This window comes from Protopterus annectens, chromosome 3.part0, assembly GCF_019279795.1.
Source record: "Protopterus annectens isolate FY-2018-M chromosome 3.part0, PAN1.0, whole genome shotgun sequence".
Classification (NCBI taxonomy): domain Eukaryota; kingdom Metazoa; phylum Chordata; order Ceratodontiformes; family Protopteridae; genus Protopterus; species Protopterus annectens.
This window is the reverse complement of record NC_056731.1, coordinates 814,718,878-814,735,924: the sequence shown is the minus strand read 5'-3', so window position 1 is coordinate 814,735,924 and position 17,047 is coordinate 814,718,878. Positions and strand designations below refer to the sequence as shown.

The 17,047-nt window shown below is 39.0% G+C and overlaps 1 protein-coding gene across 2 annotated transcripts in view; it reads left to right on the top strand.

The window, feature by feature from the left end:
- EXOC2 (exocyst complex component 2) overlaps nt 1-17,047 on the top strand; it is a 2,261,550-nt gene that overhangs the window by 438,637 nt on the left and 1,805,866 nt on the right. The gene's annotated exons all lie outside the window — the stretch shown is intronic.

Below are 17,047 nucleotides of genomic sequence, written 5' to 3'. Positions count from 1 at the left end.
AAGACATTTGAAAAAGAGTAGAAATAAAAAGGAAACCCAGGAAAGCAGTTCAATATGCATTTGGATTCTTCATCTACACAGTATCTGAAAACATACTGTAAATCAACATCTGTTAGTAATGTTTTGACACATAATGTATATTAGAATAAAAAGGCATGCAGAATTGACCTTCTAATCATGGTTGCATCACAGGCTGCTCCTTTAGTAGTGCAGGCTCAAAGCTAGTACCTGGCCTGTACCTCAGAAAATTATAAAAGATCTGTAAAAGTTGCAGCCCTGGCTGTAGATCAGAGTGTGTGATATAACTTTAAGAAGCATTCTGGTCAGTGGGCACGTGCATAAGTACTGAGCACGTGCAAGCAAGAGTTCCATGTTGAGTGAGCAGCCAGAGTGATAGCATACATGTATGTAGTAGCCATTTAAATATTTTGTTTAAGTTTAATGTTCCTGCCATCCATCCTGATGTTTTTGTATGCAGTGAACTATGTAAACAAACACCTGAGCCTCTTTGTCTTATTGGTATGTACAAGACGAGCAACATGGTGTCAGAAGTGGGATCCAGAGTCACAGCCATTAGTCAAATGTTTAGAAGTGGAGGAATATACAGGAATGGATTATCCCTACTGCTCAAACAACTCGCAAACAGGTCAGAAACAAATTCCAGGTACTAAAACTTGCTTAAATGATTTATTTCACTACAAATATAAAACAAAGCATTCAGAACATTCAAAACGAATTTCTAATTAAACAAAATGTGTGAAACTGCAACATATTGATAAAAAGTATTCAAAATAATTATGAAAACATTTGAGATAATATCCGAATCGCATAAAATGTGTAAAAAGGGAAAACGACCATATTGTTTCGGAATTTACTACTTTTTCACATTAACTAAAGCTATTGGAAATATCCGAAGTGTGCAAAGTGTTGGCAACTGTGTGGAATATTACATTGCAGTAATTTAACTAAGTACAGCCATTTCAAAGAATATTTCACAGAATACAGACTTTCAAAGAGTTTATTGTGCATTTGAATATTATTACAAGTACCTGGTGTGTGTGCATGTTCGTACATAATTACAAAATTTTCACAGACCTGCACCACTTGTGTTTGATAGCAGTACTGCAGAAGATTGGAGAGTGTTTGAGCAGGAATACGATATTTTCATGCAGACTGCTTTTTCTGACAAAGATGCATGTACAAAGGCATTTATTCTGCTTAATTTAGCTGGATCAGAAACCATAGAAAGAGCGTTCATTTGTGCATGCACTTGCTGTGTTTGCAGGGGAGGGGGAAGACTGCCATATTGTGGTACAGACTGAAACGTGGGAAGACACTGAATGCTTAAAACATAAATTTAGAGAAATCTGTAACCCCCAAATGAATATTACAGTGGAAAGATGCTTACTGTACACGAGATCAAAAGTCAAGTGAAACTTTTGCAGCATATATAACCAACTTAAGAAATAAGGTTAAGACATGCCAGTTTGGTGATTTAAGGGATGAGTTGGTAAAATACAGGCTTATGTGGTATTAATAATGACACAGCGAGAAAGATTTTGCTTTGAGACAGTGATTTAACGTTGAACAAGATCATTGAGATTTGTCAGATATACGAGCTTACAGAGAAAGGCACACAGTTATGCTTGCAAATGAGAAAGCAAGCTTTCCAGTGCCTTCCACAGCTAATGTAGATAGTATACAGCATGAGGTTAAAAGATACAGGCCTAAGGGCACTGCCACACCCAGAGCAGCTTCAGTAAGGCCTAGAGTACACGCAGCAAAGCACAGGGGTGACTCACAAAACCTGTAGCAATCCTCATAGTTAAGTCATAATTGTGGTGGTGATCACGAGCCCAAATGAGAAAAGTACTTAGCTTTTGGTCATCCATGCCATTCTTGCAATAAGTGGAATCATATCAAAAGGTTTTGTAAATCAAACAAGGCACATTCTTTTATTAAAAGGGATCATTCAAAGAGGCAAATTGACCAATTAGAAAGCTGTGACCCTACTTTTTATGTTGATGGTGTGTATGTGCTTGGTCAATGCAGTAAATTTATGGACAAAGAATAAAATCTTTTGTACTGTTCAGATTAATGTAAGTCCTGTAGAGCTCAAAGTAGATACTGGCTCAAAGTGCAATGTTATGTCAGCAGAAACATTTGCTACAGTAGAAGCTGCAGAACAACTTGATTTGACAAAGTGTACAAAGCTTGTTGCTTGTGGTGAAGACATTCAAACCGAAGGCTCAGTAGTGCTTTCATGTTACTGTGCTAGGAACAGCTATGACTTGCAGTATTCCATAGTCAAGAGACACGTGCAGTCATTATTAGGCCTCTGAGTTAGTTTGAGAATGAGACTCATTTCACTTAATGAAGAGATCCATGGTGGTGCGGGCGGCCGCGGTGGTGCAGCGGTTAGCATTGCCACCTCACAGCAAGGGGTTCTCCAGTTCGATCCTCAGCTCGAATGCCTTCTGTGCGGAGTCTACATGTCCTCCCTGTGGTTGCATGGGTTTCTTCCTAGTCCTCCAGTTTCCTCATACATCCCAAAGACATGCTGTAGGTGGATTGGTCACTCTAAATTGGCCCTATGCGTGAGTGTGTGCATGTGTGTGCCTTCTGTGGAAGGTTGGGCGCTGGGCTGGCAACTTGACACCGTACAAATTCCACTGCCAATCACGAGCGGACAGATGATCCGCTGTGGCAACCCCTAACCGGGAAAAGCCAGAAGAAGAAGAGATCCAACATGTAAGTTTAAATAACAGCTCAAATTTCACCCAAACTATTTTTTCTGAGTATGCTGATATTTTTGCAGATAAACTAGGCAAACTACCAGTTGTGTAATCCATCTGCCCAGTTATCAGACCAGCACAGAAAGTTCCAGTAGCTGTGCAGAACAGAGTTAAAGTAGAGCTAGACAAAATGGTGCAGCTAGGAGTAATTTGTCCAGTAGAAGAACCAACTGAATGGGGTATCTTCCATGGTAGCAGCTCATGAGAAAAGCACAGACAATATCAGAATATGTATTGATCCAAGAGACTTGAACAAAGTATTAAAAAGACCTCATCCTCCTTTGCTCATGGTCGAGGAGGTTACTGCCCTCGTGCCAAATTACACTTTTTTCTGTCTTAAATGCAAAAGGTGCATGTTGGGAAATTTTGCTTGACCAAAAATCTTCATTGCTAACAACATTCGATACACTATTCGGGAGGTACAGATTTCTGAGAATGCCATTTGGAATAAATTCTGCCACTGCAGTCTTTGTGTGCGATGGAACAAATTTTTTTCTGGCTATCCATGTGCTATTATAGCAGATGATATTCTTGTAGGAGGCAGTGGTGAAGTCGAACATGATAGAAGCCTCAAGAAAGATCTGGAAAGGGCATCTGAAGTGACTCAAGCTGAATCCTCAGAAGTGCAAATTCAGGCTATGAGAAGTTACTTATGTTGGTCATTTGTTTACCAGTTCAGGCTTACAACGAGATCCTTCCAAGCAAACAGCAGTTCTTCAGATGCTAGCTCCAGACATTGTTCAAACCCTACAACATTTTCTTGGCATGGTCATCTAGCTAGACAAGTTCATTCTAGATTTAAGCCAACTTTCAGCACTGCTAAGAGAGCTGACACACACAGAAGTAATTTGGTCATGATCAGAGCAACACCAAAGAGTATTTGATACCCTGAAACAGAAGATTGCTAGTCCACCAGCTCTACGCTAGTATGATATTCACAAACAAGTTACTCTTTCCTGTGATGCTTCTAAGTTTGGTCTAGGTGCAGTCATTCTACAAGAGGATAGACCAGTAGCCTGTACATCGAGAACTCTTACCCAAACTGAGAATGCAGTATGCCCAGATTGAGAAAGAGCTTTTGGCAATTGCGTTTGCATGTTCAAAGTTTCTTGATTATATTTATGGTCGACCTATCCAGATAGAAACTGACCACCAGCCTCTAGTCAGTGTTTTAAGAAAGCCAATGCACACAGCTCCAGCGAGATTGCAACGCATGATACTCACATTGCAAAAGTATAATTTCAGTCTTATTTACAGAAAAGTCCAACTTCTTTATCTTGCTGATCCCTTATCTTGATCGCCCAAAAACAGAACTGCATGGCAATGAGAAAACTGATTTTGAAGTCCTAGAAGTGAGAAATTTTTCTTCCACATATTCATGCCGCGGTGGTGCAGTGGTAGCGTTGTTTCCTCACAGCAAGAGGTTCTCCCTTTCGATTCTTGGTTGGAGTGCGGGGAGTGCCTTCTGTGTGGAGTCTGCATGTCCTCCCCGCAGTTGGGTGACGTTAGAAAGATATGCGTAAATGGGCGTGCCTTCGTTGAAGGTTGGACGTCGAGCTGGCACCTCGGCATTCATGAAAATCTACTGCCAGTCATTAGCGGACTGGAGTTCCGCTGTGGCGACCCCTAACCATGAAAAGCCAAAAGACAAACAACAACGTCTTGAGCTTAGAACTCACGCAGCTTCAGATCCAATTCTTCAGAAGCTCAACCTCTTTATCAGTTGAGGATGGCTGTCAAAACAATCTTGTTTACCGGTAGAAGTGCAGCAGTATTTTCCATACAGAGATGAGATTTTGTCACACAATGTTATCATCAAGAAAGGTCCACATGTGATTGTTACAAAGTTCTTGCAACTAGAGTACATTAAGATCTTGCATCGTGGCCACCCAGGAACTGATTCTACCAAATGAAGGGTGAGAGAACTAGTATATTAGCCTTTTATGTCAAAAGATATCGAGAAAGTACTTTCATCTTGTTCAGTATGTAATAATACAAAGCCACATCAACAGAAAGAACTACTTCAGTTTAGCCAGATTCCTGAACTACATTGTTCAGCAGTAACCACAGATATCTTCGAGTGGAATGGTCAACATTACTTGGTGTTTGTAGACTCTTATTCGACTTTGTTCGAGATTGACCTACTTCTTAACCCAGTGTCCAGTACTGTCATTTCTAATAATTTGAAGCACTTTTCTGTCCATTGTCGTCTGCACAGTCATTTCTGACAATGGTGCACAGTTTACAAGTCAGCAGTTCAGACAACTTGCAGAAATGTGGGACTTTATTCATATTATGGGTAGTCCTTAGTACCTGCAGTCAAGTGGCTTGGCTGAACGTGCAGCTCAAAGTGCAAAACAGCTGTTAGAGAAATCCAAATTTGACAATACCAATGTTTTTCTAAACTTGCTAAATCTCAGAAACAGTCCTCGTGATAATCATCTTGGTTCATCTGCCCAGAGACTTATGTCGAGACAAACCAGAACCACATTACCAATCAGCAGTACTTTATTGGTTCCAAGTGTTTAAAACAACATAGCAGTGAAAGCCCAACTGTTGAAAAAGCATTTGTACCTAAAGTCCTACGACCAGCAAATCAATCTGTTCATTACAAAAAGGGGAGATAATAAGGATGCAGGCATCAAAAGGTTTTGATTGCATCGGATATGTGAAAAGTTTAAGAGCCGAGACTACATTGTGGAATCACAAGGAATGGAATTCAGGTGTAATCAGAAACATTTATTACCGGTGTCCAAATGAGTGTTAGAGTATCTTGCCTGTGACAAAGACTGTAGTTCTCAGAGTGACTTGTCCAGTGTTCCTGATCCAGAGGATATTCCGTCAGCGATCCCTGTTCCTGAGAATATTCTCAAGACTCCTCAAGCAAAACATTCTCCAGCGACTGTCCCTATTACTAAACCTAGTCCTAACTATTACATTGCAAAATCAGGTCACATTTTAAAACCTAGTTCCAGATACACGGCAACCCGGACATGACTCTTGTTTTCTTTATTGTTGTCTGCATAATTGTATGCTTATTGAAATGTCATTGTTTATATGAGACAGCTCAGTAAAGAGGGAGGATATAGATCAGAGTGTGTGATATACCTGTAAGGAAGTATTCCAGTCAGTGGGCACATGCATATAAGTACTGAGTACGTGCAAGCAAGAGTGCCATTTTGAGTGAGCAGCCAGTTAGCATGCATATATGTAGTAGTCAGTTTGTTTAAGTTGAATGTTCCTGCCATCCATCCTGATATGTTTGTATGCCGTAAAGTACTTAAACACCCAAGCCTCTTTGTCTTGTTGGTATGTACAAGACGAGTGACACTGGCTCCCACCTTTACAGGGTGGCATCGTGAAATATAGGCACCAGAGTTTCCCTCGTCAAGTGGCCGGAGAGTGCTTCTAACCAACCTAAACTGAGAAACCCCTTTTGTCACCTGGCTGTTATTCAGTGTCATAGAACTTTTATTCCCAGGTCTTTCTAAGGCACAGCAGCAGAAGGGGTCTTTCAAGTCTTCCCTCACTAGTTCTTGTGGTTTAGGCCTGGAACTGCAAGCAGATAAATCCAAGAAAAAACACAGACCACTGAGTAAGAGTCAGGAGTACAACAAGCAAACTTTAAAATAACTCTAGAACTGCCACGATCTTCAGACGAAAACTGCTTTAATAACAAAATGGTGAGTGCTTTCACAGATCATAATACTGCTTCATCAGACAAGTACAAACACAAAACAAAGCAATCCTGAGTAAGAATAAAATCATTTACGTGATTAAAAGTAATACCTGCTTTATTCATTTAAAAGCACGGTTACACACTTGACCAGTCAAATCATTCAAAAATGCCAAGCCCCTAACTTGATATCATAATGGGAGTTCCAAAAAAGGTTTCTTGATCCTGCCAATCAAATTATTTGCATATACCAAGCTCCTACTAGTGTTTCAGTGGGCGTGATTTCAGAACAGGTATGAGAGATGCTCTTTCATTCAATCCTGGTTCTGAAAATGCTTTCAGAAGTAAACTCCACTTCTGTTCAGCACTTTCAGTCTTGTTTTTGACATCTCCCTGCCTAATGTTCTCATTTATACACTCTAATACAAAAATTTAAAAGTTCTGTACCCTGTTCACGTACATGCCTAGCCAGAGCTCTAGTTTCCTTCCTTTTCAAGATATCACTACGATGTTCAAGTATCCTGTCTTTGAAGGGGAGATTAGTCTTGCCAATATAGAATCCTTCACATATCATGCACCCAGCATTATACTGTATTATTCGTTCTACAATTGGCAAAAAAAATCCAAGACTATTTCAGTCCCAGCACATTTATGAATGTAAGAAGTGCATGTAAAAGTATAATTAAATGCAGAACCGGAATTACGTCTGAAAGTACCTTTCCAACCAGAGCACATATAGATTCATACATACTTTTATAGCATAACTGTCCTTTTTAAAGACGAGCTATTCCTAAAGCAAACCTAGGTTTATTGGCCAGTTTTTTTCACTTGAGAATCTGCTAAAAGTACAGTCCAGTGTTTATTAATAATATCACTTACAGTACTAATGTCATTAGAAAATGTTAAAATTGGTCTGTTTCTAACTGGACCTCTCATCCTAGGTTGTTCTTGGGTAATAGGTTTTGAAAAATAGGGTCCCCCTTTGTCCTCCCTAGTTCTAACAACTTCAGCTACACAATGATGAATTTCAAGGTTATTATAACCCTTCTCCAAAAAGTTAGTTTTAAGTTCTTCAAATCTTCATCATCATTGAGTCATAACACTACAGAATTGACCCTTAAATACATTTTTACTAACATGTCCAGGATGCATACTGGACTTGTGCAGAAGGGCATTTTTCTTAACTTTCTTCCTATGGATCTTTGTACCTAACAGACCTAAATCTTTCCTATGTATAATTTAAAGAATGAACTTTCTTGTGATCTGGGAGAGAAGACAGTAATTGCTTAGTCTCCTAAGTACATGTACTCTTTGCAGTACTGCTAAAATGTGTTGCATGAAGTTATCACCTTTGGGCCCATTCTTGACAGATTTTCTGCCTAGTACATTTCTGTTGCACCAGCACACAACTTTACCACCTTCAGCAGAGTTTTGAAATTTGTACAGGTAAGTTTTGTTAAACCATCTTTAAAGTAGATGCTTGTTATCCAAGTACAACATGTAGCAGACAGTACAGTCAGAGAAGAAAAGGAACAGTAAAAGAAATGAATATATCAACTTCAGCAATTTAACACTGATTCACAGGGAAGGGGACAGGGAGGAGCAATTGTGGGGTACAGATAGATTTAGATTATTCCACAACAGGTCCAAGGACAATATCAGTAAACGTTTTGCCCTCCAACTCACCACAATCTCAGCAGTGCAAACAATGCATTAGTGCCTGTATTAAGTGTGTCCTTTCAATAACCATTCACCCAAATGTCCAGGTGCCACAGCAAGCAGAAAAAATTCCTTCCACCTGGCAAACCACTTGGCAGCCACCAACGTGACAGCAAGATCATTAGGTCAACCATGAACATGCAACACAGCTTTTTCCTTTGGTGCCAGTAGATCAAAAAGGTCCCTTTGTTAATGTTACATTATGTAATTCTACTCTTCCCTTTCGTGTTGATACAGGAGCAACTAATTTGTGATGACCTTGTCAAATGTAGAACACCTCCCACTCTCCACAACTCTTTTTAAGATGTGGAGGTTCCATTGAATTATCCAGAGACAAAACCTATTCCCATTCAGATTGGTCCACTGAAAGAGCAACCTGCTTTTATTATAGGAAATATTTTAATTCTGTTGAGTAAATATTTACTATGCAAGTTGCAATGCACTGTATTCTGTACTCCAGATGGAGTATTTTTAGATATTCCAAATGGACCTTCCAATTTGGTACTGTATTCAGCAGATATTTGTGCAGACAAAGATACATTCTTTGCAGTAGTTACAACAGAACAGACCTCTAATGTAGCTGATTTGGAGACGCTGAAAACTGTTCATCTGCAGCTGGTACTACTCTTGAAAATGAGGTACGACTCATAAAAGATGCCAAACCTGTAAAGATTGTTCGAAAGCTTTATGAGCACCTGCCCTTGGTAGTTTAGTATCCCTTATCGCTGGAGGCAGAGAAAGAAGTTGAATGTTTTTTTCTGCATTACTTCAACAAGGAATAATTGCCCAGCTAGAAACCCATGTAACACACACATTTTGCCTGTTAAGAAACCAGGCAAGAACATCTGTAGGTTTTTAGAAGACATAAGAGCAGTTAATGCTAATTCCAACTTGTACTGTAGTACTTAACCCAGCTGCTTTCTCAGTGATAAATATTTCCTCTGCTTTCTTATGTAATCATATACACCCAGACAGCCAGTATTTGTTTGCCTTTACATACAAAGGGCAATATATATGGACAAGATTGCCTCAATTATATGTAGGAATCACCTACTCTCCAACTTGAGAAATGGAAAAAAAAAAAACAGCTAGATAAAATTCTGTTTCCACTTCACTTTCTAACCCTCCTGCTCTTAGGTTACCTGATTATTCAAAAATATTTTTTCTATTTTATTGTGAAAGGAATAAAGTAACATTAGGACTGTTAGCGCAGTACAGACATGATAGTTTTAGACCTGTTGCATATTTCGGTACACATCTTGATTCTGTAACAGCAGCCTTCCCCTCCTGACATAGGGTAGTAGTTGTGTTAGCAGAAATAGTGACTGCTCTAACTCCTGGACTTGAGACGTTTGTAAAAGTTCTGCAGTCTGTAGAAGCATTATTACTAAGAATTAAAGCAATATTTATCTGATACATGATTCTCTAAATATGAATTATCTTTGCTTAGTAACCCTTCTTTGTAGATTGTTAAATGTCCACCCAGGAGCGGCCTTAGTTCAACTGGTGCCCTAGGGAAAAGAGCTCCACGGCACCCCCCTCCCCACCACCTGGTGCCCCCATCCTGATCTACCTACACCAAATAAATATTGGAAAAGCACCCCTGCTACAGCGGTGTCGTAGGTGGCCACCTAGTTGGCCTATGCCTAAGGCCAGCTATGTTTCCATCTCTTAAACCTGTGTCTTTGTCCCACAGTAGACAAAGGAGAACTGCACGGTTGTGTTTTTCTAGTTAACCGTGTGCTTCCTCCTCGATCTGATGTAGAATGTCTGGTTATGAAATTCTGAATTACTTCTGTTTGTTGATGAATCTTGTATTTGAAGGTAAAACGACACATTAGTAGCAGCATTTTTCATGTGCAGCAAGAGCAGAATACGGTTTGCTAGATAAATGGAAATGTCTCTGCTTAAGCAGCCAAACTTGTAGCCATTATTTATACATGTAAATTAACAAAGGACAAAGCTGTAACAATTTCCACAGAGTCGCATTATGCTCATGGGTTAGTTCATGATTTTGGGACACTTTGGAGAGAAAGTTGTCGTCTGACATTAGCAGGAACTGTTAAAAACTCTGTTTTTGTTTATGAATTATTAAATGCTCTTTTGTTACCAAAGGAAATAGCGATGGTCAAATGTGCTGTGCATAAGACTGATGATTTATGTATTTCAAAGGGAAACTGTTTAGCAGATATGGAGGCTAGACAAGCTTCATTGTCTTATCCTGTTCATACTTCTTTTTTGCATCTGATGCAGGAAACTAATATACCTGTTTCTTTACAGGAATTGCTATCTTTTCAGAATCAAGCTGGTTACTCCCAAAGGGTAAGTGGATCAGTGATGGCTGCAGCCACTCACATTGTGGCACTGCCCGGATGGGAGGCTGGTAGCCTCATCCCTCTTTCCAACTCACATGGTTTGGGTTTATCATTTGCTCTTTAGTTTGGCGGAAAATTCATTAATAAGACACATTTTTTCTTACATTTTGATAGTCATTCAGAATTTTAACAGATACAGTTTGTCAAAAATTATTCCTGTCCCTACATAGTCTTTGAAAAAGCTGTGGAGACCTTTTTACACTGGGGTTTCAGTGAACTTCCTCAGTCACAAAAATTTAAGTATGTTTTTTTGTGATTGTTGGTGTGTTGCCTGGATGGGTTGAAGCTTAACCTTGTGCTAAAAATGAGGTGACTACTGTTGCCAAAAGTTGCTACTAGAATTGCTTCCCAAATTTGGTGTTCCTTGTTTAATTCTGTCAGATAGAGAGACTCATTTTACAAGTCAGGTTGCACAACAGATATGCAAAGTATTAAGTTTTATCATGCTGTACTATTGCCCACACAGACCCCAAGAATCAGGAATTGTTGGAAGAGCTAATCAAACTATCAAAACTGGACTTGCTGAATTGTGTGAAGAAACTGATCTCACGTGGCCGAGGCATTGCCTATAGTATTATTCAGTGTATATATTGTAGTTAGTAGCAGTACTAGAAAGTGTTCTCCACATGAAATTCTTATTCAAAGACCTTTGCGAATGCCAACCACACACTGCCAAAAAATTTGGAGTAAAAAATGTTGCTAAATCTGTTTTTTTTTTTATTGAAAATGTCTGTTTTCTGTCCTGCAACACCTAAAGTGACTGCAGCCTAGCAGGACATGTTTTTTACCCAAACCTTCACCAGGAAACACTTGCTCCATTCGAGATGGAAAGGACCCTTCCTGGTTTTACTTGCAACCACTGCTGTCATCAGATGTTTAGGATTGCCCACTTGGATTCTTGTGTCACATGTTAAGAAAGCCCTCCCTAGTGATAGACCCTCCCTAGTGATAGATATTGAGATATGACTGATTTCATTTCTTTTGCTGATGATGAGCCAGTCGCATCTCACACCAGAAGAGAAAGTATCAAATCCAAAAGTGTTGGCCTATAGATTCAACAACATCATTATGGTCTGAAATAAGGCTTAGTGATGTTTCTTCAATGTCAGCAACAATGTTAACGATGCAGTCTGAAGTAAGGCTGAATGCTATAGTAATAGCATCTGTAATAGTCAATGAGTAGAGACCGACCCAATAGCTAGGCAATGATTTAAGTGACCCAAAGTTCAGGATGGAGTTTGTTTGGGTGTGTGCATGCATGCCAACTGCAAATGATGGGGGTATTCCGTTGTTTCCAATACTAGTAACCGAGGTAAAAATTAAATCTGCATTTTGGCATTTATATCACGTTATCGAAAGATGAAAATAGCGAACGCTATTTTATCGGCCCCAAAACATCTAAACATGAAAATATCGAAAATTCAGAACAGTGAATCTTTTCCCATGGAAAAATGTTGCCGCTCCGAAACACATACACACAACACAAGCACATCAAACAAACCGCAACCACACACATGCACTTAAATTCCTACATGTAATGCTACACTAAACTAAACATACACTACTATCTACCCACTTACCTTAACCCAAACCCTAACCCTAAGGTCCGTCACTATCGCACACTCACCTAACCCGTGCCCTAACCCTAACTCACTTAACCGCCCTAACCCTAAGCATTACAAACAATCACACACTTACCTGAACCCAACCCATAACTTTCCACCACAGCGCTAAGAATAGCGAAGCCACAGAAATGGCCAACCAAATTCTTTCCCGAGGAAAGAATTTGCTGTTCTGCAGCTTCGCTATTCTTAGCCTTTGCTGAATAGTGTTCAATATCAGAACATTCGAAGTTTTAATACTTTGATGATCTGATATAGACCCGCATTTTGTACAATCTTTCTTTTTAACCAGAAATCGGAAAGCTAAACATAATTCTTTTTGTAGTCCTGCCCCCTTTAAACTGGTTCCACTTTATTTATCAGTGACTTTAAAGGGGAATACTTGTTATATTAAGAGTTTGACACTTTATGTCTGATAGAGTAACTGCAATATCAATTTAAAGATACATGATTGGGCTGGAGGTATGGTTATATCAGCATTACTTCCATTATATTATATCTGTGGAGATCAAACTTATCCCTGGTTACTAACAGACTGTTTGGGATTTTATGTAGGCCATGTATCCCACCTGTTTGACATACGGAGACTACCTACTGGAAAGATTCACAATGTTCACCAAAGAGGAAGGTAAAGGACATTAAAAATCTAGATGGAAAAATAGATGGCACTTCTTGGGTTTGCCATCACACCGTAGAAAATACTGCATTTAAAAGTTTAGTACACATGGACCTTGGTGATGGTGTTATTTCAGGAGCAGGAATTGTGCCAGCTTATGGGGCAGTGAAGTCAATTTGGGAGTTGTGAAAACTGGTTAATGTTACTTTTCACTTGGGTAGACTACAAATGATATATAATGTTTGCAATTAAAATTATGTCAAAATGGTTTGTGATGTGTAATGCTAGCAATTAAAATTGTCAGTATGGTTTGTTTTCTTTTATATAAATGTATGATTGCCTATGTCATAAGTGATAATTTAATAAAGATGATTCTTGCTTAAAAAATGGGAAAAAATCAAATTACAACTGAAATGACTGGAATGCGCAGTGTGGTGCTGCAGAACCAAATGGCACTCAGTTTCACCCTTTCATCTAAGGGTGATACATGCTCACTTATCAGAACAGAGTGCTGCTTGTTTATTCCTGATAACTCTAATGCCAGTCATAGTCACCTTGAAATAATACAAAAGTTGCTGATTGGTTGCATGCAAAAGAAGATGAGACCTCTCAGTGGGCATGGTTAATTGACTTGTTTTCTGGGTGGAGAGGAGGTAGTTTGAAATTCTTCATGTCAGTTACAATTGTAATAATTGTATTATATATTTTATTCATGTGCAAAATGTTAATTGTAAAGACCCTCAAATCTATAAAAAGTATCAAATTACAAAATGTGTGTATTAAAAAAAAAAAAAAAAAAAAAAAGAGTAGAGACATTGCCAATGACCACAATTGTAAAAAATCATGAAGAGGAGGAGGATAGTAAAGAAAATGTATTTAAAGATTTCAGTTGGATGTATAAAAATTTGTTTGGGGGTGAGTGTAAAGCAGAAAATACAGCTGCTTTTTTATTCCATCTCTGCATAGACATGTTTTTGATAACCATCTGAAATGTCAGGACTTGCTAGAGCAAGTCCTGAAACAGAGACTGAATAGCTGAAAAAATGTACTTATCTATATTAAGTTTGAGATGGGCATTAAAAATGTACTTGCCTATATTAAGTCTGAGATGGGCATTTATTGGAATACTCTCTTTTCTCTGATGTATGCCGTTCTCCAAGTGTGTGTGTGTGTGTGTGTGTGTGCGTGTGGTCATGCACCCGTCATTGTTGATTGCAGGTGGGCTTTCCCCCCTGCAAAAAAGATTGAAAGAGAGGAATGATCTTAAGAGATTCATTGTTCTACTGTATTTTTTATCTTTTGTTTTTCTGAGCTTGTTGGCGCTTTGCATTTCGGGCCCCATGTTATTATATCTCATAAAGCTATGATTGTTTAACGACTGTATAAGCATTATGCATGTCAGAGTCAGAAAGAAACAGCATGTGATTAATGTCGGATTACATGTGAAAGTGTCTACCCAACTGAAAATATGATATCATTGTCCAGTCATCAGAAAATATATGGCTTGAATGATGCTTCATAGTGTCAAATGGGGGATTGTGAAGAGAGAAGTGTATAGATGGGAAAAATACTCTGTTCACAAATTTTCTCTTTCTGTATTCCTTATTTTAAAATTGATTCTGCTAATTTAAATTTTGTTTTTGATGATCTGTTTCATGCCATCATACATATTTCTAATGTAGAAAGTTCCACTGTGGAAGATCAGAACTTGTGCCTAATATAGAAAGGCACAGATAAGGGGCCAGCAGATTCTTAGTGTGCAAAATAATGCAAAGTTATTCAGTTTTAATTAGTCAGAGGCTATAGTTTAATAGATACAAAATGTTTTGCTTAGAAACAATAATATAAAAGAATGAAGTTTCTTGTGTTTGGGGAGACAGGACATCGATTGTTTAGTCTCCCATGTATGTGTGTGTTCTGTGCTATAAAGGAGATTATTCTACTTTGCTGAAGGTATTTTTGTACCATAATACCCACCTACAATATGACTAGCAGCCAGCTTTTAAAATATTAGCGCACCTACCACACATGGTAACTGCTGCAGGACTCGAGGAGAGCTTATATAAAAGCAATGGTTAGGGCACCAAAAGTTTCAGAATGTTCTTGCTGCCAAAGTGAGCTCCCTCTGAAGGTTTTGTGGAACACTCTGTCATCTAGCAGCCCTGCATGACTGGGCAGATAACTGCCTTGTTGGGGAAACTTTCCACATTTTCATTTTTATGAGGAAATTGTTTTTTTTCTGTGAATGTATTGATTTGATGCTAGGAAATTTAATTTCTATGGACTGTTGTGCTTTGTAAGATTTTTAACCCGTGAATGCTTATGTGAGCAAATTGTACAAAAAAATTTTTTCGACTTATTTTTTATACAGTATTACTGTTTTAGGGACAGGACATTGTGCTTTTTGGGACTGTCATTTTTTTATGTCAAAATCATTACTTTCCTGTCAGGAGGCCAAGAACAGTCTGAAAAGTCAGAATGACTAGTGCCTTCATCCTCCCCATTGGCATCAGACTATCTCAGACAAATGGGTTATGAGAATCATCCAGCAGAGAGTACAGATGTCAGTGGGAGTCCATTCCTCCTTTTTAGGGGTATTCCTCCTCATCCTGTAAATCAAACATTCTCATTTTTTCCAGTTTTGGATTGCATGTTGTCTCGGGGTGTCTTCGAATTATTACCCACAGATTAGATGGGCAAAGGTTTTTATTCAAGGATCTTTCTAATGCCAAAGAAAGAGAGGACTTGGGAAACCAATTCTAGATTTTTCCTTTCTCAATCTCTTTATCAAGGTCCCAAAGTTCAAACTGTTATTCCTCCAAACCTTATTACTTCTCATTCCCCACCCCACCAGTTTTCATGTCATCTTTAGACTGAAAAGATGCTTACCATCACATTCCTACTGTTAGGGATTCAGACTGTTTTTAAGATTTTCCTAAGTTCATAGGTGATTACTAGACTATCAACCTCACGGGGACCTTTTAAACCTAGCCATTTTACCCAAATGTATCCAACAAGTTTTGGTACCTTGGGATTGTTTTAAGGGGTTTATGTACAGCCTTGGGCATGGCTGGTTAGGCATTTACAGACTGCCTCTTTCCACTTGCGACATAGCTGCCAGACCAAGGTAAATGTCTAATTCCCCATTCAGTAGCTGTATCTGGCTCACATTATCAGTTCTCTGTCTTACCCTTTGGGTATGTACTGCACCAAGGGTATTCATAAAGTGTCTGGCTCCAATAATTGCATATTGAAGACTTCAGAGGATACACATCTTTATATATTTAGACGAGTGTCTTATATTTATACTCTCTTTCAAGTTGTCAAGACTCTGATATGTGCCAAGAAGCTCCTTTTTAATCTGAGGTTTTAGCTGAACCTACAGAAATAAATTCTGATCCCATCTCACAGAAGAGCTTTTCTGAGATGTCTTCTGGATACTTCTTTAAGAAGGGCTTTTCTTCTTCAGGACGAAGTAGAACTGTATAACTTCCTGACCTTTTCTAACCAGTCCCTGATGAATGGGAGGGGATTTCCTAGGACTTTGAGTTTCATGGCTTTTGTGATATCTTAATCCCTTGGGCAGAACTCACATGATGAAAAATAGTGGTACCTCAGATAAGTCTGGTCTTAGCATCATCACCTTTTTAACTTTTCAGATCCCAGTGCTGGGATGTGTAAGAAGTGAGTTACTGTGGTGTGTGAAACAGTTTTCTCTCAAGTCTTGGTTTCCACTTTTCCATTCTGACTCGCCCTTATTTTGTCACAACAGTTGTCTCAGACTTTGTTGGGGGGGGGGTAGCTTTATCCAGTGGAGTGAAAGTGCAGGGTTTGTGGAGCAAACAGGACAGATAGAAGCACATAAATGTCAGAGATTTTGGTGGTAATCAATGCTCTAAAGGCCTTAAGCCATCTATGGGCTTTGGGACCTTGGCAAGTTATTGTAGACATCACCATAGTGATGTATATAAACATGCATTAGCAGTAGTGGTTCAGCTCAGTGTGACTCTTTAGTCTTATCACATTCTGTCAGAGCAGAATTTTATAACAGACAAGTTAAGCAAGACCAGGACAGACCCTCTTGCATGGAAACCACCTGGGGTCTTCAGGGATTGATCCAGCTGTAGGGAGCACTTCAAGCAGATCTGTCTGTCTCCTTTCTAAACAGAAAGTTAGAGATGTTGCTCCAAGATTCCTTACAGACAGGCCTGTAAAACAGATGAGTTTTCATTCCCATGGGTGGG